This window comes from Bos taurus, chromosome 11 (assembly GCF_002263795.3).
Source record: "Bos taurus isolate L1 Dominette 01449 registration number 42190680 breed Hereford chromosome 11, ARS-UCD2.0, whole genome shotgun sequence".
Taxonomy (NCBI): Eukaryota; Metazoa; Chordata; class Mammalia; order Artiodactyla; family Bovidae; genus Bos; species Bos taurus.
Genome location: NC_037338.1, coordinates 99,771,374 through 99,798,665, shown reverse-complemented (window position 1 = coordinate 99,798,665; position 27,292 = coordinate 99,771,374). Strand labels below are relative to the sequence as shown.

Genomic DNA, 27,292 nt, shown 5'->3' with positions numbered 1-27,292 from the left:
ACCTTTGTCCCCAGTCTCTGTGTCTTCAGCTTTCTCTCCAACACTGCCCCCTGCTATTACCTTCAGCATGGCTCCTCCCAGATTCTGGCATGAGGTTGGCAGCTATTTCCCACAATGAGGGAGGTTTCATCTTTCTCTCTACCTTCATGGGTATTTAGTGAAAGAATAAGAATGACTATCAGGGTTTCTAGCTATATATTTTTTTAGATAGACTCCACAGGTTTTTAGTGCTTTTTTTTTTTTTTTTTTTTAAGCCTAAACTCACTCATTCATTCACGTTTATTTATTCCAAAAAAAACCCCCACCATACTGCATTCATGTCTTGGCTTCATAGTGGATGTCAGGGTAAATCAGTTAATAATCCAGGAGAGTTCCGTGGTGATGGAGGAACAGGGAAAAGGCCCAGACCCCCGCCCCTTCGTCCCTCTGCTGTGCAAAGCTGGCTTCTCCAGAAATCTCTCCATCTTGAAGGCCTTGTTCTTATGCTCCCAAATTAGCAGTCTGTGAAATCAGACACATTTCCTGAGAACCTACTTTTGCTCCAGGTAGCCTAGAGGAGAGGATGAAGAATCGTTAGAGGCCCTGCCCTCGCGGTGCATGGCTTCCCTCTCCCAGCTTTAGAGCCTGGTGCCTGTGTGTCTTCATGGTTTGTGATGATTATTTGATTAATCACCTGGCTAGATTCCTGTCAGACCGGTAGCTCTGTGAGGGCAGGGACAGGGTCTGCATCCTTGTTTGTTAGCAGAGCTAGGACTGTGTAGGGCTGCCTAAAGGAGAGGCCATCTGAGCTGGGCTCTGAAGGGGCAATAGGAGTTCAGTATAGATAAGGCGGTCAATCCCTCTAAGCAAGAAAGAGGGCTGAAATCTCTATCTCTGGGGTGTCCTCAGCCCAAACCCTCTTTGGCTTCGTTCTCACTGTGGTTTCTGCTGCTCCATGGAGAAAGATCCTCTCTGGATCTCTTTAGAGGCTGAACAGCCCCAGGTCTGGGCAGTGCTCAGAGAAGGATGAGGTCTGCAGGAAAGGCACGCCCAGGTCATCTAGGCCTAAAAGCTCAGGGGTGGGGATGCAAATAGACAGAAATGGGCGTCTGCCTCCTCTGGGCTCCTTCTCTTTAGCCTTTTTAAAAGCAGATATAAGCGATGCCTGTCCCACCGTGGCAGCCTCGGGTTGTCCTCACTTTCCAACAGGCACGTTCATGGCTAGGTCTCCTGGACCGAACCCAAAAGCCATTTGCTTCCGAGGCAAGATTTGAATCAGGCCCAGCTGGGTCTTCCCATCCTTGATTTGGCCGATCCTATTAATAATTAACGGTACAGTAATGAGAACTGCTTTTAATAGAATCTGCTGCCATCAGTGCATTCTGCTCACTCTTCACCAAGGGTTTCCCCCAAAAGGATTCACAGTCACATGACTGTTCTTCCTGCCACAGCACAGGAAAGCCCCCTGCCATTGTCCTTCCCTCCTTTCTTCTGGGCCTGAGCCCCTCCCCGCTGACCCGGAAGCCCCTCTTGCTTCTCTTACCATTTCCGGTCCCCTCCCTGAAGCCCCGCCCACCATCACTTAAAGGTGCCCAGTGGACTGAGGCCACGCTATCCACCCGGCCAAGCTTCATCTGTCACCGGGGCAAACTGGTCCCACAGGGCAGAGACGGGGACATCTGGAAGCCGCTGTGTGCCCATCTTGGGACATTCATGAGACCCACCTCACACAAACAGGAGCTGACGCTGGACCAAAAACTCAAAGCAAAGGCCAATAGGATGGGTGTGGAAGAAAGGAAACCTGGCCAGGCTGGATTAAGCCCTGGCTTGGCCACTGTTTATGGGACCCTGGAGAGTATTGTCTGCCCCTAGCCTCAGTTTATTCACCTGCAGAATGGGGATGAAGATGGACCCTGCTGCTGCTGCTGCGTCTCTTCAGTCGTGTCTGATGCTGTGCAACCCCATAGACGGCAGCCCACTAGGCTCCTCTGTCCCTGGGACTCTCCCGGCAAGAACACTGGAGCGGTTTGCCATTTTCTTCTCCAATGCATGAAAGTGAAAAGTGAAAGTAAAGTCGCTCAGCCATACCCAACTCTTACCCCACCCCAGAATGTTCTGAGGAAGAAGGGGAGTGAAGCAGAATTAAGGAAATCTCCATAATACCTGCTCCTGGAAAATACCCACAGTGTGCCCAAGGTTTAGCTATCATGATGCTTTTCACTGTGGCCTTGTTTATGATGTCACAACTTGGAAACCACCTCCATGTTCAATAATAGGGGGTTGGCTCAGATAAGTGTAAGCGTATCCACAACTCGGGGCACTCAGCTGCCATTGGAAACCTTTGGGCCTCCTGGGATCCTGGGGAAATGCAGTTTCTGGGGCCCCTGGGCTGAGATCCTGTACTTCTTTTCTTTGCTTTTTTTTGGGGGGAGGGCATGCTGCATGGCTTGCAAGATCTGTTCTCTCACCGGGGATTGAACACGGGCCACAGGAGTGAAAGCCCAGAATCCTAACCACTAGGCCACCCGGGAACTTCCCTGAGACCCTGAACTTTTAACAGCTGCTGCTGGGGGTGGGGTGGGGAACTCTCTAGGTACCAGCAGGCAGAGGCCTTGGGCAGAGAAGTTTGAGTTCTGCTGGTAAGAGGAAGAACTAGGTTGCCAACCAGAATGTTCTGTGAGCCCCTTTCTGGGCTCCAAGCAGATCCTGTGCTACACACCTAATACAAAGAGTCTGGAGGCTGGAGGTTCAGGCACTCAAAGTTCTGTGGATGGGTGATGAATTATAGATCATTTAAAATTTTCTCTTTGGTTTATCTTAATTTCAAAATTATCCACAGTTTACATGTATTCCTTTTGTAAATGGGGGAAAATGTTATTTTCCTTAAAAAGAGAACAAATGTTCTCTTCCTTTCTCTACAACACAATCAGGGTAATATTCAGCCTGGAAAGACGGGGACTCTGAGGAGATGAGGATCAGCGTGGATTCTGGCCTCTTTCCAGAGCCTGCGTGCAGGGCTGTGGGCTGGCCCGAGCTGGCCGTGAGGCTCTGGTGCCCGGTACATCCCCCACACTAGGCCAGCTCTTTGCACCCAGGGTCCCTGTCGCCCACACCCCCAGGGAAGGAACCACTAAGAGGCACTGGTATCAGTGCCAGTGTGCAGCTGAGGGATCCAGAAGCTCTGGGAAGTAGAAGACCCACCTAGGGTCACCCAGCTCCCATTGCAGGTGGGGAGGGGCCTGCCAGAAGGTCATCTTTTGGCTACTAGTCAGGACAGCCTCGGGGCTTCCCAGGTGGCACAGTGGTAAAGAATAGTCTGCCTGTCAATCCAGGAGACACAAGAGAGGTGGGTTCAGTCCCTGGGTCAGGAGGATCCCCTGGAGTAGGAAGTAGCAAGCCACTCCAGTATTCTTGCCTGGAAAATTCCATGGACAGAGGAACCTGGAGGTTCCTACAGTCCATGGGGTCGTGAGGAGTTGAACATGACTGAGCATACACATACACACACACACTCACACACACACAGGGCAGCCTCACCAGAAAAGCAGGTGATGAAGAGCTTTGAAAATTAGCTGGAGTTTTTATATCCTGGGGGAAGCAATGGAGAGCCATTGAGTGTTCTAAGTGAAGATGAAATGATCCAAGTTGTGGGCAGCCTGGAGCAGAGAGCTGTAGTGACAGGTGCCCCAGATCCAGGCCAGGAGGAGGTGATTACAACCAGCCTGCCTGGATGATACAGAACGAAGACAACAATGTTAGTTAACGTATAGTGAACTCCTATGACGTCCAAGGATACGATTAACGCTGTTCACTTAATCCTTGCATCTACCCTGGGATGGTCGTGCAGTGGCTCTCTCCATCTCTGCGGATGGAGAACTGAGGCTCAGCGCCACGAGGAGGCGCAGGTCACGCGACTTCAATGTGGATGCCCGTAGCACAATGCCACCCCACCCAGAGAAGAGGGAAAGGAAGGAAAGGGAAAGGAAGATGGCTCCCAGGGGAGGGGTGGGGTGTGTGGATGGAGCTGGAGTGGAACGGGGTGGCATCAAGCCATCCTTCTACCAGTACAGGTGACCCCACCTCCCAAGCTGGAGGCAAGCTGGAGGTTTAGAGATAAACAAGATGCACAGCCCCTTCCTGCATGGCCTACTGTGGGTGACAGACACGTAGACAGACCACGGCATGGGCGTCAGGGGCACCTCCCTGGAGAAGAGGAAGCCTGGGCTGAGTCCTAAGGAATGAAAAGTTGGTCCGATGACCCAGGAGAAAATTCCAGTCCTCCGAACAGCGTGTACAAGGGCACAGAGGCTGGAAGAGAGCTGGTCTGTCTGGAGCAGAGGTGGGGGTGGGGAGCCGAAAGGCTGCAGGGGTGAGCAGGAACCAGGTCCCCAGAGTCTTCAAAGCCAAGGAGACGAGCCAATTTTGGGCCATCAGAGTTGCTGGGTCATGGTGAGCTGGCGTGACGCTTCACTAGACCCACAGGGGACTTTGTGGAGAGTGTGGGTCCCTGAGGCCATCCTGGACGGGTTCCTGGAAGAGGCTGGTGCGGCATTCTAGGCGGGAGATGAAGGAGGAGTGGAGGGGGAACGGCAGCTGGGAGGGTGGGCAGATGTCAGTTCCCTGGGGAGGCAAAGCGGCTGCAGACTGTGGGAGGCGAGAGGAAGGGGGGAAACAGGATGGCTGGGTAAGACCCGTGGACGGTAGTTCCTGGAGACGGGATGAAGTCTGGGGGCTCACTGGCACTCGGCAGCATGGAGGGGCTGGTACAGAGGACCGCTCCCTGGATGTCCCACCCCCTAACTGTGGTCTTCTGATCAGGCTGCTGGGAAATTCTGGCCTCTGTTCCCATGACTCCAGGCCCCTGACTCCACTGGAGGGCTCTGGCTGGAATCTCTGATGGGGTAGAAGGTGCCAACCCAAAGGATGCTGGAGCTGCCCTGAGCTGAGGTGTGGGCAGCAGCGCATCGCATCCTCCCTCCAGCCTCTCTTGGCAGGAACATCGGTAGTAGTCTACAGAGCGGGGAAACTGAGGTCTGGTGTTGTGCACCCAAGGACCCACATGGAGGGTGATGGGGTCCATTGGAGAGGCTGCGAGACTGTGCCCCAAGCCCTTCGCTGGTCCAGGCCAGAGGAGGGGGAGTGCGTTGTGACCCCTGCTTTCTGGGAGCCAGCCCTCCCCTGCCAGCCTCTGCCCAGGGGCACCAGGTACAGGGGCGTGGCACCCTGGAGCCTTGGGGAGCTGGCCTTGGACCAGGAACGAGGGAGGGAGGGAGAAGCAGCCTGTGGAGGGGGCAGGGGAGGCAGCTTGAGCCGCGCCTTCCTTAGCAGCACTCTGGAAAGCAGACGGCCTGCTCTGCACAGTGTCACACGGGCACTGCACCCAGGACACGCAGCCACAAGCTGCGGCACTGCCCACCGGCCCCGCTCAGCCAGCAGCCAGGACCACAAGCATTGAGGCCTTTGGGCTGGGAGGGCCTGGGTCTCCGTCTCTGCCCTCCATGGCTGTGACCCAGTTAATTCTCACTGAACCCTATAGGGTAGGTACTGTTGTTTTTCAGTTGCCAAGTCGTGGCTGACTCTAAGACCCCACGGACTGCAGCACACCAGGCTTCCCTGTCCTCCATTATCTCCCAGAGTTTGCTCAAGCCTACGATGAGTGAAGTTAAAGTCGCTCAGTCGTGTCCGACTCTTTGCAACTCCATGGACCATACAGTCCATGGAATTCTCCAGGCCAGAATACTGGAGTGGGTGGCCTTTCCCTTCTCCAGGGGATCTTCCCAACCCAGGGATTGAACCCAGGTCTCCCGCATTGTGGGTGGATTCTTTACCAACTGAGCTCTCAGGGAAGCCTACGGTAGGTGCTGTATAAATGGTGGCCGTTACTGGGGCTTCCGTGGTGGTCCAGTAGCTGAGAATCCACCTGGCAGTGCAGGGAACCTGGGTTCCATCCCTGGTCTGGGAAGATTCCACATGCCTTGGGACAATTAAGCCCGTGGGCCATGACTCCTGAGTCCGCGGTCTAGAGCCCGTGTTCCTCCGCAAGAGAAGCCACCGAAGTGAGAAGCCCACGCACCACAACCAAGAATAGCCCCCGCTTTCCGCAACTAGAGAAAGCCCTCGCCGTAGCAAGAAGACCCAGCACCGCCAAAAATAAATATGTAAAATTATTTTTTAACATGGTGGCCATTGCTAGCCACTCAGGTCCTCTGCTGGCACGTGGCCCAGCCCTGGGAGAGGAGTATATGCACTCTGGCTCCCCGAGACCAGGCGCTCCTTCTCCAGACCACCCGGGAGGACCCTCAGAGGTTAGGGAGCCCAGCTCCCTTCATTTTATTGAGGCCCAGAGAGACAGCGGGCCTGACCCGAAGTCACACAGCTGGCTCTAGAACTGGATCCTGGGCCTCAGCTCCCCATCCTGGGCCTTGTGTGACACAGGGGTTCCTGAGTCTCATCCCTCTCGTGTCCTCCATGCCCCTGGAGCCCCCTGAGGTGCACATTACCCCACAGTCTGATCTGTGGCTCCATGGTGAGACCGGCTAGCTGTAGAGGGCACGGCCTGACCAAAGGTCCTCCTTGGTCCCCGTTCTCTGTACAGAAGGGATCAGCCAGGGAATGTGAACTGGGTGCCCATAACATACCAGGTGGGGATGTGAGACGCCCTGCCAGCCACTGTCAGCCACGCGGAAACCCCCAAACCTGCATTTGAGAAAAGATGGCGAGATGCTGTCGACTGCCCTGCCTGCGAGTGCAGAAGTGTGTGAGAGCCTGGGCCCTAGACACGTGGCTCGAAACCCAGCCGATCCTTTCACTGGCTGGGGATCTTGGGTGTGTTGCTCTCCCAGTCTCACCGTCCCCATCTCTCAGCTGGGGGAGTAAGACCCCTTCCACCAGGGATGAGCTCCAGCGTGGAAAGCCAGGGGCCACGTGGGCCAATCTCCTCCTTCAAGATCTGCCAGCTCCGCCCACCACCTCTCCACCCTTTCTTCCTCTCAGTTCCTACTGGGTCCAGGTTCTAAACCCTCTTGGGGTATTCTGGGGGCTCAAGGAGTATAGAGTCTAGAATCTTCGAGAAGGGCAGAGAAATCCTTCCTGCAGAGGAAAAGTGGCTGGCCTGGGGGCCCATGGGCCACAGACACCAATGCCAGTCCACGCGGCAGTCACGGGATTCTCTCTCCCTGGGTCTGTGAGGATGAGTTTGTGTGTGTGTTTCATAGAGAGGTGTCTGTGTATATGTGTACGTGTAGCGCCTGCCTTTTGTGGGGACCTGGGGACAGGGAGGGGGTGGCCCTCCAGCCTGGGAGAGCTCCACAAGCCAGGCCCATCCTGCCTCTGGAGCAACCACAGGACCCTGATTTGGGAGCATTGCTGCAGATTTGGGAGCATTGCTGCTGTAGCCGGATTAGAGCTGAGAGCTTCAAACACAGCCCGCCTGGCAACAGGCCTGGAGCCCAAGCTTAAAGGGGCCGCTGAAATTATAAATAGTCACGTTCCCAGTGACTCCTCAGTCCTTCCTGGAGCGGGGAATCATTCCACTAGTCCCTTCCCCATCTTCCAGTCCAGCCAGCTTTGGGGAGGGAGGGCTGGGGCAAGAAGGAGCTGGTACTTGTCAGAAGGGCTGTTTCAAACAAACAGGAGTTCGCCTATTAAATGACACACGGGTTTTAGGTTGTAGGGAGCAGGGCGTGTGTGCCAGGAGACCCTGCCAGCTAGGACCCTGAGGATACTACCTGAGGAGTCCTCCATGACTGGAGAACTCTTTGGCACTTGAGTGTCAGGCTCAGAAATGGCTTAAGGGGAGGGGTGGGAATCCACCTCTCGCATCCAGGCAACCGTGCTGCCAGCTGACTTCTCTGGAACTCAGCCTCCCCACACAAGGGGGAAAGGAGGGAGTCAGAGGGGAGACAGAAGGGGAGCAGGTAGGGAAAACCCAGGACTCGCTCTGGGTCAGGCCTCGAGCCAGGTGCTGTCAAGGGTAGGATCACCTCTGAGTCCAGTTCCCAGCTCATAAAAAGTATGCCGACGGAGGAAGTCAATTTTGCTGAGTTTGTTAAATGGCTGGTAACTCTGCCCCCAGGTTCCCCTCCCCTCCGAGGGCCTCCCTTTTCCATTTGTGAACTAAAGGATGGACAAAGGCAACGGAGGATCCGCCTGGAGGGTCGACCCTGCAGGTAGGGGCTGCCGCACAGATGGGAGATACCGGCCAGATGTGCAGGGACTCAGCTCTGCAGGACCACGCTGCCAGGACAAGGCCCGTGAGGGTTCAGAACTCAGCTCCGTCTCATTCCACCGGGAGCTCTTAAACTCCCCGCGTTGTGCGTGCCTGTAAACTGATTGCCCCACCATTGGTTAACTGATTGATCAAGTGATCCACTTATTACCTGCCCGATCCCAGTGCCTTCCCCAAGCCACCCCTGGGGCGCCCCAACAAGCTTTTGGAAAAGGGCGTGGTCGGGGCGGGGCAGGGGCGGGGTTCTCGCGGCTTCCCGCCCCCGTCCGCAGGGAGCAGACTTCTTAATCTACAGCCGGTGAGGCTCTGCCCTACGCCCGCCGGTTGTCAGGGAAACGACCTCTCCCCCTCTGAGCCTTCCGAGGGTTCCCCACCCCCGCGGCCCCGCCCCAACTCATGCGGACCCGAACTGAGGTCCTAGGATGGGAGAGGCTGGGGAGACAGACGAGGTAGAGACACCCAGAGATGGAGACAGGGAGACAGAGACAGGGATGCACCCAGCCAGGGAGAGACTCAGGCCGCAGAGATGGAGAAAAGAGAGACACGGGCGAGAAAACACATCCCCGCCCCACCCCAGTCACGGAGGCCGAGAAGGGGAGACAGAGACGGTCACGGCGCGCAGAGACAAGGAGAGAGGCCGTGGGAGAGACAGGGTCAGCAAAAAGTTGGGGGGCGGGGGGGGGGTGGAAATGGAGAAGGAACGAGGGCCAGCCAGGGAAAGAAGAGTCGGGAGGGGGCGAACTTGTGAAAATAAATATTTATAAATTGAGAGTTTCTAAATTCTTCCTGCATTTCCCGTAGTAAATTATTCATCTGTGTAACTCCTTCTCTCCTAACTGCTTAGGGAGCTGCGGGGGTGGGGGTGGGGGGTGCCTTTCTGTGTTCCCCCCTCCCCGTCTTCTTCCCCCCACCCTCTTCCCTGCCCCTCCCCCACCTCGTTCCCTCCACCCCCTTCCCCTCCTCCCTAATCTTCTCCTTCCTGCCCCTTCCTTCCCCCCTCCTCCCTCTTCCCTCCTCTCCACTTCCTATTCCCTCTAACCCCTCTCTCGTCCCCCCCCACCACCTTCCTCTCCTCCTCCCCACTCCCGCTTCCCATCTCCCCCTTCCCTTTCCCGCTCAGGTTGGAGCTGAGCACCGGAGGCAGGCGGGGAGGGGCCGCCGCCCGGAGGTGACCGGCTGCCAGGCTCGCGCGTTTCTTCCCTGCCTTAAATAAGAATAATCATCTAAGTCAGCGGGGCTGGGATTAAAAAAACACTCGTCGCTGGCAGTCTGGCACCCCCAACCGGGACCACGGAAATCTTCCTCCAGAGGACTGGGGACACTGGAGATGGGGGGGAAGGTAGAAACTGGGCCAAGAGGGAGCTGCGGCCCCAGGAGCCTCCCCCCGACCCCACTCCCCAGCTGGAGCCTGAGGGCCCACTGTTTCCAGAGGACCTGGCTGAGCCTCAGTTTTTTCCTCTGTGGGATGGGGCCAAAGACTTAACTTCTGTTCTCTGGGGCAAAAAAGTAAAAGTGTTAGTCACTCAGCGGTGCCCGACTCTTTGTGACCCCATGGACTGTAGCCCACCAGGCTCCTCTGTCCATGGAATTCTCCAGGCAAGAATACTGGAGTGGGTAGCCAGTCCCTTCTCCAGGGGAATCTACCCGACCCAGGGATGGAACCCAGGTCACCTGCATTGCAGGCAGATTTTTTACCATCTGAGCCACCAGAGAAACCCCTCTCTAGGGCCCACTGGCTCTCAAATCTGAGAGTCTAGAAGTTTTCAAGGCCCCTTCAACCAATCCCCACAGCTGATCAGGCACAGAGGAGGAACAAGTCTTCAAGTTATGCTGTGAGTTCCTAAAATCAGCCCAGGAATGTGGAAGAGCAGCTCAGTCATAACGGACCACACCGCTCTCCGTCTGTGGCCTTAAGAGCCTCAGTTTCCTCATCTGCAGACTGGGCCAGTGATGTTCCCCTCCTCTTGATGGAGGACAAGATGCTCCCCCTGTGAACTGCTGCACTGCTGCACACGTCAGCAGTTCAGTGGCAGTTGCTCCCGGCTCCGGCTCCGCGCCCAGCCCTCCCGGATTCCCACCTCCGCCTTCATCCTTCCCCCAGCCTCCAGGTCACCTGCACAGAACAGCAGCAGGAAAGGAAGGCAGGCACCTCTTCTCTCCCAGAAAGAAGCGGTCAGAGGAGCCAGGGTAGGTGACAGAGCAGAGCCTGCCCTGCCACGAAGACCACCAAGAAGCCACAGCAAACTTCTGGGGGTTCTTCAGAGATCTGCATCCTTTTTCTCCCTGCCATGCTGCAGGAAGAAGGTGTCCTTCTCTTCTGGACCAGGAGGCCTGGGTATCAGGTCCTGAGTTTCATTCCTGACCCTGCTATTTTACCTTAGCCTTTGACCTTTTCCCTCTCTGGGGTAAGAGTTCCAAGTTTCCTTTCAGCCCCCACCTGCTTAGGATTTATTACTGCTCTTGACAACGGTGAGCGTTACTGGTCTATGACTCCCCAGGTGCCAAGAGCAGTGCTCAGAGCTTCACGGCTCCTTTCATGTCCCCCTCAACCTTGCTCATCTGGGTCCAGTCACTGCTGCACCATTTTACAGATGAGGAAGCTGAGGCTCAGAGTGGGGACTTGCCCCAGGTCAAGTAGCTGGACAGTGACTGATGGAGATTCAGGCTCTGGCGACACAGAGTGGTGTCCTCACCCAGCTCCTTGTGCTACCCACAGGGACATCCTAGGCCAGGTCAGTGCTGCCCAGAGGGAAGGAGGCCCTTAGAGTCAGAGTTGCCCAGCCTGCCCCAGCCTAGTGACCTCAGGCCCGACAGGACCCTCGGAAACACTGGTCTCTGATCTGAAGCCTTCTCTTCCTTCTGTCATTTTCCATGAGCACAGTGAGAGATGCATTGGGAAAATGACCCCCTCTAGATAATTATCTGCCACCTCTACATCCTGTGACTGGTGACACCCTTGCTGGCCTAGAATGGTGGCTTTCAAGCCTTTCATTGACCTTAAGGGTCATTGGGAGGAGGGGGCAAGGAGGGTCAGGGTGGGCTCCTCCTTCCAGTGTGGATCACTTGAGTAAGATTTATTTTGAGAGGGTCTAAGGCACAGCTCTAAATATTCACTGGAAGGACTGATGCTGATGCTGAAGCTCCAATACTTTGGCCACCTGATGCGAAGGTCTGACTCTTTGGAAAAGACTCTGATGCTGGGAAAGATTGAGGGCAGGAGGAGAAGGGGACAACAGAGGATGAGATGGCTGGATGGCATCACTGACTCAACGGACATGAGTTTGAACAAACTCTGGGAGATAGTGAAGGGTGGGGAAGCCTGGCGTGCTGCAGTCCATGGGGTCACAAAGAGTCAGACACAACTGAGCGACTGAACAACAAGGCACAAGGTTGAGACCTTGTGTAAGACGCGTGTGAAACATCACTTTGAAACCCACTATCGTGAATAATTAGGAGCCATTTCATCTTTTTGAAACCCAGTTTCAAACCAATTTGAAACCCACTGTTGTGAATAATTAGGAGCCATTTGGGACAGAAAATTGCAGCTTCCTGAGGTTCCCCCACGCACACACTTACATATCTTGGCTTTCCCCTGGCTGCCACCCCAAGGGTGAGCAGATAAGCAAAACCACAACTAAGGAGGCCTCTCCCAGGACTCACGGGCCTGCCCAGAATCCTTTATGAGGTCATTGCATTCAGCCATTCAAACAGGCCACCATGTGGGTGGGCAAACTGAGTCTCAGAGACCTTCAGTCATTTGCCAAAGGTCACACAGCCAGCACCAGCCCAGCTAGGACACGTGGGCTTCTGACACCGCTCGGCCTCCCCTGAAGAGGCAGCACCGTCACCCAGCACATGTCATTCATTGGCTCTTGGCCCCGTCGTGCTCATGGTCAATGTCGAGCCATCCCCAAGGGTTTCTTTGGGCACCAGAAGGACTCATGGATCCTCAGGAACAGATCTGAGGAGCTGCTGACAGAAAGAGCCATGGCCCTGGGCAGAGCTGCCCCTGCTGTGGGCACTGCCAGGTCCTTCACATACCCTCCCCTCAGCCACACTCCCCACCCCCTCACTGCTGTGGATGACACAGCACCAGAGACCTTGTGCCTCCAAGAGGCCCCAGAGGAGGGCTGCCAGGCTTCCAGGAGCCCCTCTTCCTTCCAGCCCTCTCTCTGCCTCACATTTCTTCTGGGCTAGGTTCTGGGACTGCCACCACACTGCCCCCCATCGAGCCAGGTCCTAGTTAGTCCTGAGCTGTGGCCCCTTCCTCCCTAGGGATGGTCTGATGGAAGTAACCTGGGGTTGGCCCACCTTCCACCTTGCTGGACAGAGACCCAAACATGTGAGACCCTCTGGGTCCAGGCTGGGTCCTGCTGTGAACTTAGGAAGACGCACTGTTTGGAAGGACTGATGCTGAAGCTGAGACGCCAATCCTTTGGCCCCTGATACGAAGAACTGAGTCATTGGAAAAGACCCTGGGAAAGATTGAAGGCAGGAGGAGGTGACAACAGAGCATGAGATGCTTGGAGGGCATCATCGACTGGATGGACATGAGTTTGAGTAAACTCCGGGAGTTGGTGATGGACAGGGAAGCCTGGTGTGCTGCAGTCCATGGGATCGCAAAAAGTCAGACACGACTGAGCGACTGAACTGAACTGACTGTTGCTGATGGAGATGGGGGGCAGGATTGGGGGGCAGAAAACCAGGGCAGAGGGATCAACTGTCCTTCCCACCAGCTGAAGGTGCAGCAGGGCAAACTGGGCCGGATCTTGGCCTCTGGGGGTCTGGGAGGTGAGGGAATGAAATCCCTGCTCTCAGGTGTTGAGCAAGCAGAACTCTTTGGGGATAGGAAGTCATCAGCCCCTGCTTCGCTGGTACCAAACTCTGCAGGCTTTGCTCCCCGGAGCTGGAAAAGCAGCTTCCAAAGTGGAAGCAGAGCTGGGGGAGGGGAGTCCCAGGAGAGGCTGTGGGTGAAGGATGGGGGGCCAGGGAGGGGAGGGGAGACTAAAAGCGACTTTCAGTCCCACTCAGGTGACTCACACACCCCACCTTTAGTGAGAAAGGTAGAGATTTTCATTATCATTAGAAGGGGTGGTTAGAAATGCTTAGAATCTACGGAAGTGGAAGGTCGTGCACGCACACATTAACCAGAGTTAGTCATCGCTGGCTGATGCTTTTTACCTCCTTGCTTGTAGTTTTCCGTGTTGCTTGAATTTATTTATTTTACAAGAAGAGTGTTTGGGTTTTTTTCCAGAAACAACAGGGATGGTACTGCCCCCTCCCCGAAAAAAGAAAATTTAAAAATCAACAAGACTAAACTCTACATACCAAGATGCTCTTTCAAAACGATGCATCAGATATGAAAACAGCGAAGGGGGAAAGTGAGAGGCTGATGGTTCTACAACCCGAGCAACCAGAGAACTGGACCCGGTGAGTCCCAAGAAGGCGAAGATGAATTTTAGCAACTCCCTTGGGGAGGGACTTCCCTGGTGGTCCAGTGGTTAAGAATTCACCCGCCAGTGCAGGGGACACAGGTTTGACCCCTGGTCTGGGAAGATTCCACATGCCAGGGGGCAACTAAGCTGTGCATTGCAGCTATGGAAGCCTGTGTACCTCTGCAACAAGAGAAGCCGCCGCAGTGAGAAGCCTTTGCACCGCAACTTGAGAGTAGCTTCCACTTACTGCAGCTAGAGAAGAGCCCTCACAGCAACAAAGACCCAGCACGGCCAAAAAAAGAAATTTAAAAAGAAAGCTCTTGGGGAAACATGAGTGCCTTTGAGAGGAGCCAGTATAGAAAGGATCCATGAGGTCTCCAGCAGGGAGCTGGGGTCTTGGAACCCAGGAGGACTCAGCCCAGTCTGGGACTGTGGCTCAAAGGATGCTCACTGGGCACCACCGGCAAGCGACTCATCCCTCTGGAACTTGGCATTTGCTCTCTGTAAGATGTGCGTGGCAGAGCACCAGCATTAAGACCGGCATGGCAGAGTCAAGATGGGAGGGGTACCACCCCCTCTTCCTGCCCCCTCTCCTGTGTCCCCTTTGGAAACCCCCTGGGATGGGAAACCCACTGGGCTCCATTAGCACCTGTTCTTAAAAGCCCCTCCTGACCCTGGAGGCAGCGCCTGCCGCCAGAGAGTTGTCAGATGGCTCCTTGCACCTGCCCTCTGACCAAGCAATTCCATTTTTAGGAATTTAAACCACAGAAACACTCACACGGGTGACAAGGGAAAATGCACAGGAAATTGATTGCATCACTTTTATAACAGCAGAACTTTGGAAAACGCCTAGACACCCGTGGGCACGGGGTGGGGGTCGCTATTGCATAATGGGAAGGCGCTGCCCATTGGAGGAGCAAAAAGCTGTGACAAATACCTGCCTGCTCCTTCAAGGAGTGAAAAGAGCAACACGCTCTCATCTGTATTTTAACAAGGGCACCTGGCACACACCTTGCTTGTCGACATGCAGAGTAGCCCTGGAAACTGCGGTTGCCCCGGGAAGGGAGCTGGGGGCTTGGGTAGGAGAGGAAGTGATTCTAGCCTTAAACCCTTTTCTCTTTGATCCAGTTAACTGTGCACATGGGCTGCCTGGGGAAGCCATCCGCTGGCCTTCCTCCCTCTCGGATACTGAGTAGATACTTCTGGTTATTACCTATCTTCAGTTCTCCTTCTCAGGACCCATCAACCTTGCCATGGAGTGAAGTCATGTGACCAGTGCTGGCCAATGAGTTGTGGGAAGAAGTGATGTGATGCTCCTTCCTGTCTCAGTGACCTAGACATGGAGGTGCCATGAGACAAAGGCAGCCTGGCCCACTGAGTTTGTATTTGTCTTTTTAATAATCTTGTTTATTTATTTTTGGCTGTGCTGGATCTTCACTGCTGGGAGGGCTTTCTTTAGTTGCGGCAAGTGGGGGCTGGCAGTGCATGGACTCCTCGTTATAGGGGCTTCTCTCGTTGCAGCTCCTGGGTTCGAGGTACACAGGCTTAGTAGTCATGGCACACAAGGCTTACTGGCTCTGCAGCATGGGGGATCTTCCTGGGATCAGGGATCAAATCCATGACTCCTACGTGGGCAGGTGGATTCTTTACCACTGAGCCATCAGGGAAGCCCCCACCCTGAGCTTTCACGTGGAGGGTGGTTGCCATGGACAATCCCCTGGACTCATGGCAGGCTTTTGTTGTGCAAAACAAACTTTCGCTGTGTTGAGACACTTCAATGCGGGGCTCATTTGTTACTGCAGCACAACCTAGCCTGGCTAACTGATACAGATTTGGAAAACCGCATTCTGGTTCAAGGGATATCAGAGACCTTGGACAGGTCCCTTGACTCCTCCAGGCCTCAGTTTCCCTATGTGTGTAGTGAGGCAAGTAGGCTTTTCTCCTGTGACTAGGTCCTGTGCTGCTCATTTCCCCAAACCCCAAAGGCCTGAGGAGTATCTGACTAAGTGCCGCTGGTCCAGAGTGCTCACTGGACACTGGCTGGGCCCCCTTGGGGGCATCACGGAATCCTCACGGTAGCCCCAGGAGGGAAGGACTATCTTTATCCCCATTTCCTAGGAAGGAAACTGAGGCTCAAGGAGGTGAGATCACTTGCCCAGAAGCACCAGCATCTATGATTCTTACCTGCTGTGATGACAATTACCATCTGATATTTTAATTTATCTCTTATAAACACAACTTAAAAGAAGCCCAGTATTGACCACTTGGGAGAGCTTAGAATAAGATTTCTTTTTTTTAAATCTTAACCATTTGAAACTATACAGTTCAGTGGCATAAGTCCATTCATATACTTGGGCAACCATCACCACCATCCATCTCCCGAACTTATGTTTTTTTGGCCACGCCACATGGCATGCAGGATCTTAGTTGCCCGACCAGAGACGGAACCCATGCCCCCTTCAGTGGAAGTTCGGATTCTTAACCACTGGACTGCCAGGGAATTCCCAGAACTCTTTTTACCTTGCCAAACTCTGTACCTATTAGACATTAACTAACTCCCTATTTCCCTCTCTCCCCAGGCCTTGGCACCCACCACCCCCTGTGAACTTACCCATTCTAGGAACCTAATATAAGTGCAGTCATACAATATTTGTCTTCTGGTGTCTGGCTTATTTCACTTAGCATAATGTCCTCCAGGTTCACCTAAAGTGAAGTGAGTGTCAGAATGGCCTTCCTTTCCAAGGCTGAACGATGTTCCATTATATGTATGCACCACATTTGGTTCATCTGTTCATCTGTTGACAGACACTTGGCTTGTTTCCACTTCTTGGCTGTTGTGACTACTGCTGCAGTGACCACGGAATATATACCTGTTGGAGACCTTGATTCAATTCTTTGGGTTATATACCCAAAAATGGAATTGCTAGATCATATGGTAATTCTATTTTTAATTTTTTGAGGAGCCATCATACTTTTTTCCATAGTGGCTGGACCATTTTACATTCCCACCAACAGTATACAAGCTTCCAATTTCTCCACATCCTCACCCACCCCTGTTATTTTCTGAGTTTTGATAGTAGCCATTCCAGTAGGTGTTAGGTGGGGTGGTATCTCATTGTGCTTTTGATTTACATTTCCCTGATGGTCACCGAGGGAATAGGATTTTTTAAATATTTATGTATTTGGCTCTTCTGGGTCTTAGTTACAGCACGTAGGATTTTCATTGCAGCATTTGGCATCTTTAGTTGAGGCTTGCAAACTCTTAGTTGAGGCATGTGGGATCTAGCCCCCCGACCAGGGATCGAACTGGAGCCCCCTGAATCAGGAGCGTGGAGTCTTGGCCACTGGACCAGTAGGGAAGTCCTGGGAATAGGATTTTTTTAAATGCCACAGGTGCGATCCCCTGGACCTGCTTCCAGAGGAGGAAGCAGGGGGCAGAGATGCTGCTCTGGTCCTGGGGATACTTTGTGCTCTGCTGTGCTTAGTCGCTCAGTTGTGTCTGACTCTTTGCAACCCCATGGACTGTAGCCTGCCAGGCTCCTCTGTCCATGGGTATTCTCTAGGCAAAGAATACTGGAGTAGGTTGCCATGCCCCCTTCCAGGGGAATCTTCCCAACCCAGGGATCAAACCCAGGTCTCCCGCATTGCAGGTGGATTCTTTACCATCTGAGCCACCAGGGAAGCCCGGGAATGCTCTAGCCGTATCTCAAAGTCCTTGAATCCCAAACAGATGAGTGGGGCTGTGGTCTCCTGGGACTTGCGCCCCAATGACCTGTCCACCCACGCTGGGGTCCCAACTTCTCCAGAAGCTCAGCCTCTGATGTTGCAACCTCTACTTCCCTACTGGGCCTGAGCAGGGACTGAGCTGGGCCTTTCCAGCCCTGGCTGACCTGGTGACACAGAGTCCCCACCCACGCCTGGGACACAGCAGAGAGGAGGCAGTGGCTGAGAGGTTGGGGGTAGGGGGCGGTCATCTGCATGTCCCTTGTCCTTCTGTGTCCAAACTAGGGCAGCTTTGTGTTGGGGACAAGGGTAGAGACTCTGGAGCCAGCATACTCAGAGTTCCATCTTTGCTATTCGCCAGCCATGTGACCTCAGATAAACCACTTCCCTCCCCAACCTTCACTTTTCTCGTCTGTAGAATGGCTGAAATGGTGCTTGCATGCGCGCGTGAGCACTTAAGTCTCTCAGTTGTGTCTGACTCTGCAACTTCATGGACTGTAGCCAGGCTCCTCTGTCCATGGGCTGCTCCAGGCAAGAACACTGGAAAGGGTAGCCAGTGCTTGGCACATAGTAAGTGCTCACTAAACACTTCCCTTAATAACCAACATTGTCATCATCCTCATTATTATCCACATCCAGAAGGACGATCAGGTCCCGCCTGTGCCAAACAGTCCCTGGCTCCCCACTGCCAGCAGGAGAATATCCACCACCTTCTCATGGACTGGTGGGCACTGCCTGCACCGGCCCCTGCCGACCTCTCCCACCTCCTCTTCCCCTCGCTCAGCACACTGAGTCACCTGGGCTGCCTCCTGTCCCTCAAACACCCGGCCCTCCTTTCTGCCACTGGCCCTTTGCACATACTATTCCTCTTGCCTAAAATGTACTTCCTCACTCCAGCCCACTCCCATCCCTCCCACAGCAAACGCCCAAAGAGCTCAGTCTCAGGTCAAACTTTCTTTCCTCAAAGATGTCTTCCTGGGACTTCCCTGGTGGTGCAGTGGATAAGAATCTGCCTGCCAAGGCAGAGGACACGGGTTCGATCCCGGGTCTGGGAAGTTTCCACAGGCAGCGGAGCCGTTAAGCCCGGTGCCCTGCAGCTACTGAAGCCTGCCTGCCCTGAAGCTTGTGCTCTGCAACGAGAAGCCCCTGCAATGAGAAGCTCACGCACCAAGACAAACAGCAGCCTGTGCTCACTGCAACTAGAGACAGGCCTCAGCGACAAAGACCCACTGCAGCCAAAAATAAACAAATAATTTAAAAAGATGTCTTCCCGGACATCCCCACCTGCGGTCCACATGGGAACGGTTGGCCTTCATGGCCCCGTACGCTCCCCCACCCCCATACCACTTCTCTTGGTCCTAAAATGTGAAATTATTTAAGGAATGTCAGCCTCCCCAAGTGAGCTCTGTGAGGCCAGAATCACCCCTGTTTTGCTCCCCATCATTGCCCAAGCACCAAGGACAGGGTTGACCCAGGCCCCCCCCCCACCCCAGATATTCGTCAAATTGAAGTATCAGCTTCCAGAATCTCCCTGATTTGGGAACCTCAGAGGCTTTTCAACAAGACAATGCATTATAGGTTTCGTACCTTTGTTAAGACTTTCGCACTCATCGAATGAACGAATCTGAGAAAACCCTCTGCTACATCCTGTGTCCTAATTTTTCAGCTCAGAAAAATATGGTCATTGCACTCAGAGCAGCTGCTCACAATTCCTGCTGTGCCTCCTCGAAGCCCAGCCTCCGGCCACCCCTTCCTCAGAACATGCGGGAGGCCTGCGGCTGCTCCGAGGGTCACCCCTTGCTTAGGGATAATGCCAACGATGAGTAATGGCGGGTTGCTGAGGGAGGTGCAGACGCGAATTCAGCCCAGTCAGCAAGATCGGCAGGAGCCAAGGTGGCCCCTTGCCTGGGGTTAGGGCCTGATTCAGCCGGTCCACACACAGCAGCCTTCCCCCTCCAACCCCGCCCAACCAGCTGGGGAGTAAGAGTGTGGACCCCAAGGGGGCCACGGGGCAAGCCCGTCCATTCATCCTCTCCCTTGTCTATTTCACCAGTCCAGAGACTACGGTGTGCTTGGCCCAGTCTGGGGGAGGCCCTAGTGAGGCCCAGGGCTCACCCTCTCCCCACGCTCACAGGCTCTCTGAGCTTAGTTCCTGTGTGCATGCGAGCTCAGTTGCTCAGTAGTGTCCTACTCTTTGTGACCCCATGGACTGTAGCCCACCAGGCTCCTCTGTCTGTGGGATTCTCCAGGCAAGAATACTGGAGCGGGCTACCATTTCCTACTCCAGGGAATGGAACCAGAGTCTCTTGTGTCTCCTGCATTGGCAGGCAGATTCTTGATCACAGCGCCACCTGGGAAGCCGGTGGGAGGCCCTAAAGAATGCTTCGGAGGGTCCCAGGGGAAGAGGTATTCAGAGAGGGGCAATGTCCAGGTCCATTCAAAATGGTTCTCAATGAAAGAATTTTCTTGACAGGCTGCAGGAAACAGTCACTTTAGTACCACTGGTATGATGACTGGGGTTGGGGCCAGTTCAGGGGAGGTGACACCTTGAGGCCTGGAAGAAGGGTGGACTGTCCCAAAACACAAACCAGTGGGGGAGGACTTAGGACACGGGGTCATCATCGTCTGGTTGGGCTCCGTGGACATGGAGGGTGAGCCTCAGGGTGAATAAGATCTGTCGAGAGCGAAGGACCTGAGCCTGGAAAAGGAGCCTGGCCTGGGCGGGGGCCCCAAGATGTTCATGAACATCAGGAACGTCCTGGAGAGAACCCTCCACTTTTTAGGTTCCCCCAGGGTTCACGTTCCTGAGGGATAGATGATGGAGACAGAATGAAACAGACAAGCAACTGGTTGGGATGTAGGAGGTGGAGAAGGCAAGGGGAAGACGTGGCTGGTCAGGGAGGACTCCTGCAGGGAGCAGGGTTGGGGGGGAAGGGATGGGCCCAGGGGGTATCTGGGGGAACTCCAGGAGAGATGGCCCAGGAGACTCCAGGGCAGGGTGAACTTGAGAGACTGGAAAAGAGTGGGGGTGGGGTGGCGGGTTGGGGATGGACCTAGAGGAGGGGTGGGAGGTGAAGGAGGGATGGGAGCTGTGACACTCAGGCGCATATACACAAGGTGAGCTTCTCCAGAGAGCTGTGCATGGCCCTGGTTTCCTTCCCAGAATTCCCAGGCTCACCCATCAGGCAACAGGCTACGCACCATCCCCCGGTAACCACAGTCCTCATCTATGCGGGGCCTTGGGGGGGCTCAGCCTTTTTGGATCTTCACAACTGCCTGTGGGGTGTCCCGCCCTCCATTCTGCTGCTGAAACAGCAGAGATTTTCGCTGGAAAGGGGAGCAGGTTTCTGGGTGGGGATGGAGAAGGCAGGAGGCCTACACTGCAGGGAGATGGAAACCCTCAGGGAAATTCACACTCCAGCTGCTTGCCAGCCTGAGGACAGGCGCTCTCAGCTGCTGTCACATCGACACACACACATGCATGCTGACACGCACGTGTGTACATGGACACACGCACAATCCCACCCTCACACTGAGACGCACACACTGGCAAACAGATAAACACCCACGATGACACACACAGAGACCAACACACTGTCACACTGCACACTCACACACACACACAATTGCCTCTCCAGTTGGTCTGAGCTATTTGCTCCAGAATGGCCATCTCTTTAGGTTGGAGCCTCCTCTGGGAAATCTTTGCATCTTCATATGATCCTCCAGGCTGCCCCCCAGCTGCCATTGTCGCCTAAAATCCTGAGAACTAAGGAAAGATTCCTTTAAAACTCACACTTCTGATTTTAGGCTGAAACAATATTTCGGAAATTCGAGTCTTCAGGCTCGTTCTGACGTGGGCTTGTGTTACCAGGCAGGCGGGGACAGGTAGGATGCTGAGGACCCTGCAAGAGGAGCTAGGGTTGGAGAGCAGGGGTTGTTGAGGAGGGGTTAGTCTGGGCAGATTCCATACCCGCCCCACCCTCCATGGCTGGGAGCAAACTCCACAAAGCAATAGCTGGCCAAGGGCTGACTGGGTCAAGGAATGGCTCCGAGAATCCCATCCACCCCCCACTACTCACTCTGCAACCCTCCCCAAGGGACTGTGAGCCTCAATTTCCCCATCTGTGCAATGGGTGTGATCCACCTTTTAGGGCTAATGCGAAGAGTTAAATGACACCCATATACCTATAAAGCTAAAAGCCCTGGAAGCCCAAGAAAATTAAGTTGTGGGGGGCGCGGGTAGGATGGTAAAAACTCGCAGCAGTGGCCTCTCAGGTGTAACAGGGCTGAAAATAACCGGCATTTTCCTTTTCTCTGCGGCTGAAGCCGCGCTTCCCATAGGACCGAGCCTGCTTATCAGTAGCAAAGCCACTCTCTCTGCCAGAAGGTGACTGTGGGGCTCGGCTCCCCCCTCCAGCCTTCAGCCCTATTCCCAGGGAGGAGAGCAGTGAATTCCCTCCTCCTGGTTCAGGTTTCTACACCACCCCCCCAAACCCCCAAACAATTTTGCATATATTTAAATCTTCTCTGCTGTTTCTAGGCTTGAGCTGCCCCCCACCCACCGCCCCCGAAAAAGGGAGAAAGAAATTACAAAAGCCCGTCATTTGTCTCCATCCCCGCACCCCATCTATCAGGGCCGCCGAGCCCGTCGCCTCGAATGATGCGCGCGCCCGGACGGCGCTTTAATGGGGCGCCGCGTGTGACTGTGCAGCCGGCCAGCATTTGCATACATATTAAACGGAGCAGTAAAAAATGCAGACATGCAAACCATTTGGACGGGCTCCTCGGCGAGCCTGCCAGGAAATCAATCTTCTAGTTTCTTAAAGGAAACCTGCTCGGGAGGAGGTGGTGAAGCCTCGCAGCCCGCCGGCCCTGGGAGGGGGGCGGCCAGCATCTGTCCATCTGTCTGCGGAGGCCAGTCGGTTGTTCAAGTCCTTCCCAGCCACGGACTTGATGGAGGCCACGGACTTGGTGGAGCTCTGACAGGGAGCCAGGGGGGCCGGGGACCAGAAGGCATCATCAATCGGTTTGAGAGTGGGTCCTGACTGGACCGGCTGTGTGCCCTGGAGTAAGAGGCTTGCCCTCTCTGAGCTCTCCTCACCCAGTGATAGTGATAATTTAGTGCAGCGCCTCCCCCACCCACAGGGGATGCTGGAGATTTTCCCCTCAATTCATGGTTCTGGGGCTTAATGGCTAACCCAAGGTGGCCCATCTCCTCTATGAAGAGCCTGGATCCCAAACCAGGTGTGGAAGAGATCCCCTAAGAGCACAGGTTCTGGAGGCCTGAGTTCCAAGTCAGGCTCCACTCCTTACAAGCTGTGTGACCTTGAGCAAATGCATCAACCTCTCTGTTCTCTTTTTTAGAAAAAGTGTGGGGGGGCGGAGACCAATATACTTCCTTCTTAGGTGTATTGTTGGAATAAAGTAGGTCAGCCATTGTCTGGCTCACAGTAGGACTTAGCTGCAGAGCAGAGTGTAGGAAGGTCCTTGGTATACTGGTGTGGTTTTTCAGGTGAAAATTCCTCGCTATGCCTGCATGGCTTGGCGGCCGCTTGTCCTACGAGCCTCCTCATCTCTAAACGCCGTGTTTGATTCTCACAGGAACTCCTAGCTCACACAGACCGCCCACCCTGCCCTCTGTAGAGGTGGGGTCCCAGGGGCTCCACTGCCCATTCCAGACAGATGTGGCCAAGACGGCAGCTCTGAGGGCTCTGAGCCCATCATCTGCTGGCCAATTGGGCAAAGCCCGGGGCCCGGCGGGGACACCCTGAGCTAGCCCCGAGCAGACTGAGTGTCTGTGGGACCAGAAAAGGCAAGTGGCCCAGAGTCTCCGCAGAACCAGAGCGGTCCTGCTGCTCCACCCACCCTCTCTCTGAATCCCGCTTTACAGATGAGGAAGCTGAGGCTCGGAAAGAGGTGCATGGCCACAAACTTGAAGGCAGTGGAAGCCGGGTTGAACTGGGTCTGAATGATGGCAGGGACCACCTCCCCAGAGGTCACTTGTAAATAACTGTCGACAGAAGGAGCTCTTTCTGCATTGTAAGAATGCTGCTGTCCCTAAAGAAGGTGTGTGCTTGTGGAGAAAGCCCAGTTTTGTGGGCTCAACATGCTATTCAGAACTCACGAAGCTTCTTCCTTGAAGGGAATTTGAGGAAGGAGTGGACTGGTTTTTTGTTTGTTTTGTTTTGGCTGTACTGAGCCTTCACTGCCCTGTGGCGGGTAGGACCTTAGTTCAGTGTAGGATCTTAATTCCCCTACGGGGGTTCAAACCCATGTCCCCTGCATTGGAAGGCAGAGTCACTACCACGGGACCATGAAGGAAGTCCCAGGAATGGGTGGCTTTTGAGAACCAGCTTGAGTGTGGTGGGTGTTCATCCATTTCCGCCACACTCCTGGAGGGGACCAGTGTCCCCAGGACAGGCTGAGTACTGGACAGTGACAGGGATGGTGGGTGCACCCAGCCCGACAAGAGCCGCCCTCCTCTCTGAGACCCTAGCCCTGAGTGAAGAGCCAGGTTCAGGGCAGGAGAGGCCCGGCCTTCAGGTGGGACAGAGCCTCTGGGAATCAAAGCTTCCCGTCCGAGTGGCAAAGTGGCCTTCACATGGTGCTGAGTTGTAGCCTGCTACGATGGGAACAAAAAAGTCTGAATCCAGGGTGTGGCCCAGTTGGATGGTGGCGCCTGCCTGTGTGACCTTGGGCAAAACCTTACCCTCTCTGGGCCAGGGTGGCTGAGCTGACTGCACTCCTCTCTCTCTTTGGAAGATCCTCCTTTTCACCCCTGGCCTCCAGGCTCTCAGGGGCCTCTGTCCCTCTACCTTTCGCTGCAGGCCCCAGAGGACAGGCCGCCCCCACTGCCTGGCAGGCAGCGGGTGGAGGAAGCCGGCAGGGCGGGAAAAGGCAGGAGGGGCAGGAGTTACAGGAACCGGCTGGGCCTGGGCGATTGCTCAACTGGGGAGCCTGGCCCGGCCCGGCCTCCACAGGCCCCCACTTCCACCAGCCCTCCCTCCTAGCTCTGCATTGCAAACATTCCTCGCCAACCTCGGCTGCTGCAGCCCCGGAAGGGGGAACTGCCGCAGACACAGCACGAGGCCTCCAGAAACACTTAACCCCTTCCTCACTTCCAGGCAGAGCCTGCAGGCCGGAGGATGGGGCTGGGCCTGGGTTTCCAGACTCCAGCGTGACCCGCTCAGGTGCCCTGCCAGCAGCCCCGGTGGGCCCCAGGTTAGCAACCTGGATCAACAGGCCGTCTGTGGGATCAGAGTGACCACTCAAGGACTTACTGGGCAAACGTTTCCAGAGTGTTCACTGGGTGCCCAGCACTGCACCTGGTATAAACAGGAAAATCCAATGGGGGGCACCCACAGAGCCCACCTCCTACTGGGGGGTGGAGTGCGGATCAGATAAACAGGCTTTTTTTTTTTTTTTTTTTTTTTAGCTCATGACAGTGATGAGTGTGCTACAAAGGAAAAGTACAGGGTGAGCCTGACTGTGAACTGAAGTCGCTCAATTAGGCAGGGAGGGCTTCCTGGAAGAAGTGACATTTAGCAAGCAACAAGAAAAAGAGAAGGAGAGTGTGTCAGGCAAAAGGGTGTGAGGCTCCCGAGAGGGGAGTTTTCGTGGTTCAGTCTATGTGCCTGGAGGGCATAGGGTGAGGGGTCGAGAGCCCCTAGGTGGGAGAGCTAGGCCTTTGCCAGACCCCAAAAGGTTTGGGGTCACTTTCGAGCTTGGATTGTCTTCTAAGGGCAGTGAGAAGCCATGGAAAACCTTTACCTGGGGAATGACATGGTCAAGTTCAGTCTTAGGCACTAAGAATCCCATAGCTGAGAAATGAAACCAGCACGGGTTTCAGATACAGATCAAATATATGCGAAGACCAGAATACCTGCAACTTACCAAAGTGCCACCAACAGGAGACATTTCAAATGGCAGCCTGGCAGCTGGGCCTGGCACCTGGTTCTCCTGGGGCCCAGGGGCCACTCTGAGCCCTGCCATCCCCAGTCCAGCCGGAGGCAGCCGGCTGAGGGGGCTCCTCCTCCCAGGACAGGATCCATCCCTCGCCCATCCCAGACGCCATTCTGCAGACAGCTGGAGCTTCATAAATGTAGCAATTTGTGTTGAAGTTGGGAGGAGCTGAGAGACCATCCAGGCCCACAGACTCCTCACTTCAGAGGCAGCAAGGGCTGGCCCTGGCTTCTACTGGGGGCCCAAATGCAGCTGGGCCTTGGGCCCGAGCTGGGGATGCTTGGGCACAGAGAGGCCGAGGGGGCACGCGTCCAAGATGCCCACAGCACGTGACCAGAGAGGAGGCCAGCACATTCAGCCTGTCCATGACCTTGGCACCTCAAGATCTCTGTGGACCACCCCCTACCAACTAAAGCCCCTTCCTCTCCCCACCTTTCATGGGACCTCACAGAGGCTGAAAGAAACAGAGGTTCAAATCCAGGAGACTAGGAACTATTCGGAAAGGAGCGGTCACTAAACCTAGCTGATGGACTGCTCCACTCCTGTAGAGCTTGAAGAGTCAGGGGACAAAGTTAAGTTGGTGGGAAACTTCTGTATTGTTTTCGCTGTAGCTGAGTTTCCTTTTCTTTTTTCTTCTTCTTTTTAAAAATGAAGTGCTACTTAAATCATCAATATACCAGAGATGAAAATGGAGCTCTCTTGATTGGAAAGGAAGCGGGTGGCCTGGGACTTCCCCATGCACATCTACATAAGCTCTGTGTCCTCCTGGGAAACCCCAGGTTCCTAGAGTGGGCAGGCAGGCCCAGCCTGAGACTTTAGGGATGGGGAAACTGAGGGCCTGAGAGGCGGAGACACTTGTCTGGAGTCATACAGCCCTGAAGGATGGAGTCAAGGGCTGTCAGGCCGGCCTGAGCCAAAGACCTTCCACCAGGCCAGGCCCAGGCTGTGGGTCAGGAACTTGTATCCCCACTCTGGTTTCTGAGCATCTCTAAGCCTGGCCTGTTGGTTGGGGCAGCAAATTGAGCCAGAGCTCCCCAAATCCCACCTCAGCGGGGTGAGATTTCCGAGGGGGAAACACGCCCAGGACGCTCCCTCTGTTGAAATCATGCTGGGACAGGACAGGAAAGGGCTGGGCCAGCTCCATGCCCACACATGCCCCCAGCAGAAGCAAGGGCTGAGCTCCTTCCAGCCCCTGGGGTCGCCCATACAGGGGTCCCCAGCAGCAGAGACTATCTGCTCTGTGGCTCTCGGTCCATGCTCAGTCACAGGGCAAAGATCTTTCCAGGCAATGGCACTTCTACGAAGGCACTTCTTTGAACCTAGGGTGCCACCACCTTGGTGATCCACCATCAGCTTTGCCAGGATAAAGCATTCCAGAACCTTCTGAAGCCTTATCATAACCGGAGGAGTTGGCCATTATCACCCCATTTCACAGACGGGAGACAGGGCCGTGAAGTCACTTGCCTGGTCACAGAGTTAATAACAGACATGGTGACTCGAGCAACCAGTGCCTGCTCCTCACCACTAGGCCACCACCAGAGATGGGACCCTTTTTCCCAGCATGAGACTGGGGCAAAACCAAAGACCCCCTCGGCTCACCCTGACTCCTCATGTTCTTTGTATTTTAGAATTTTACCTGTTATTTTATTTATGGCTGCGCTGGTCTTCATTGCTGCGTGATCTTCACTGCGGCAACAATGCGCTGCTCTGCCGTGGTGTGGGCTTCTCCCTGCGGTGGCCTCTCTTGTTGCAGAGCACAGCCTCTAAGGGGTGCGGGCTTCATACCTCAGTTGCAGCACGTGGGCTCAGTAGTTGCGGTGCATGGGGCTTAGTTGCTCTGCGGCATGTGAGATCTTCCCAGACCAGGGATCCAATTCGTGCCCCATGCAGTGGAGGGTCAATTCTTAACCACTGGACCACCAGGGAAGCCCCCCTCATATTGCTAATGCATACAAAATAAATATTT

At 54.7% G+C, this 27,292-nt stretch overlaps 1 long non-coding RNA gene across 2 annotated transcripts; it reads right to left on the bottom strand.

Moving 5' to 3' along the window:
• Positions 1-268: 268 nt before the first annotated feature.
• Positions 269-27,292, bottom strand: LOC112448841 (uncharacterized). 2 transcript variants are annotated; one of them, XR_009496558.1, is made up of 3 exons: positions 1,867-27,292; positions 1,179-1,295; positions 269-550 (listed from the first exon to the last, which is right to left on the bottom strand). It is a non-coding gene; the product is annotated as an uncharacterized lncRNA (long non-coding RNA). The 2 variants fall into 2 exon arrangements; XR_003037284.2 differs by having other exon boundaries at positions 1,179-27,292.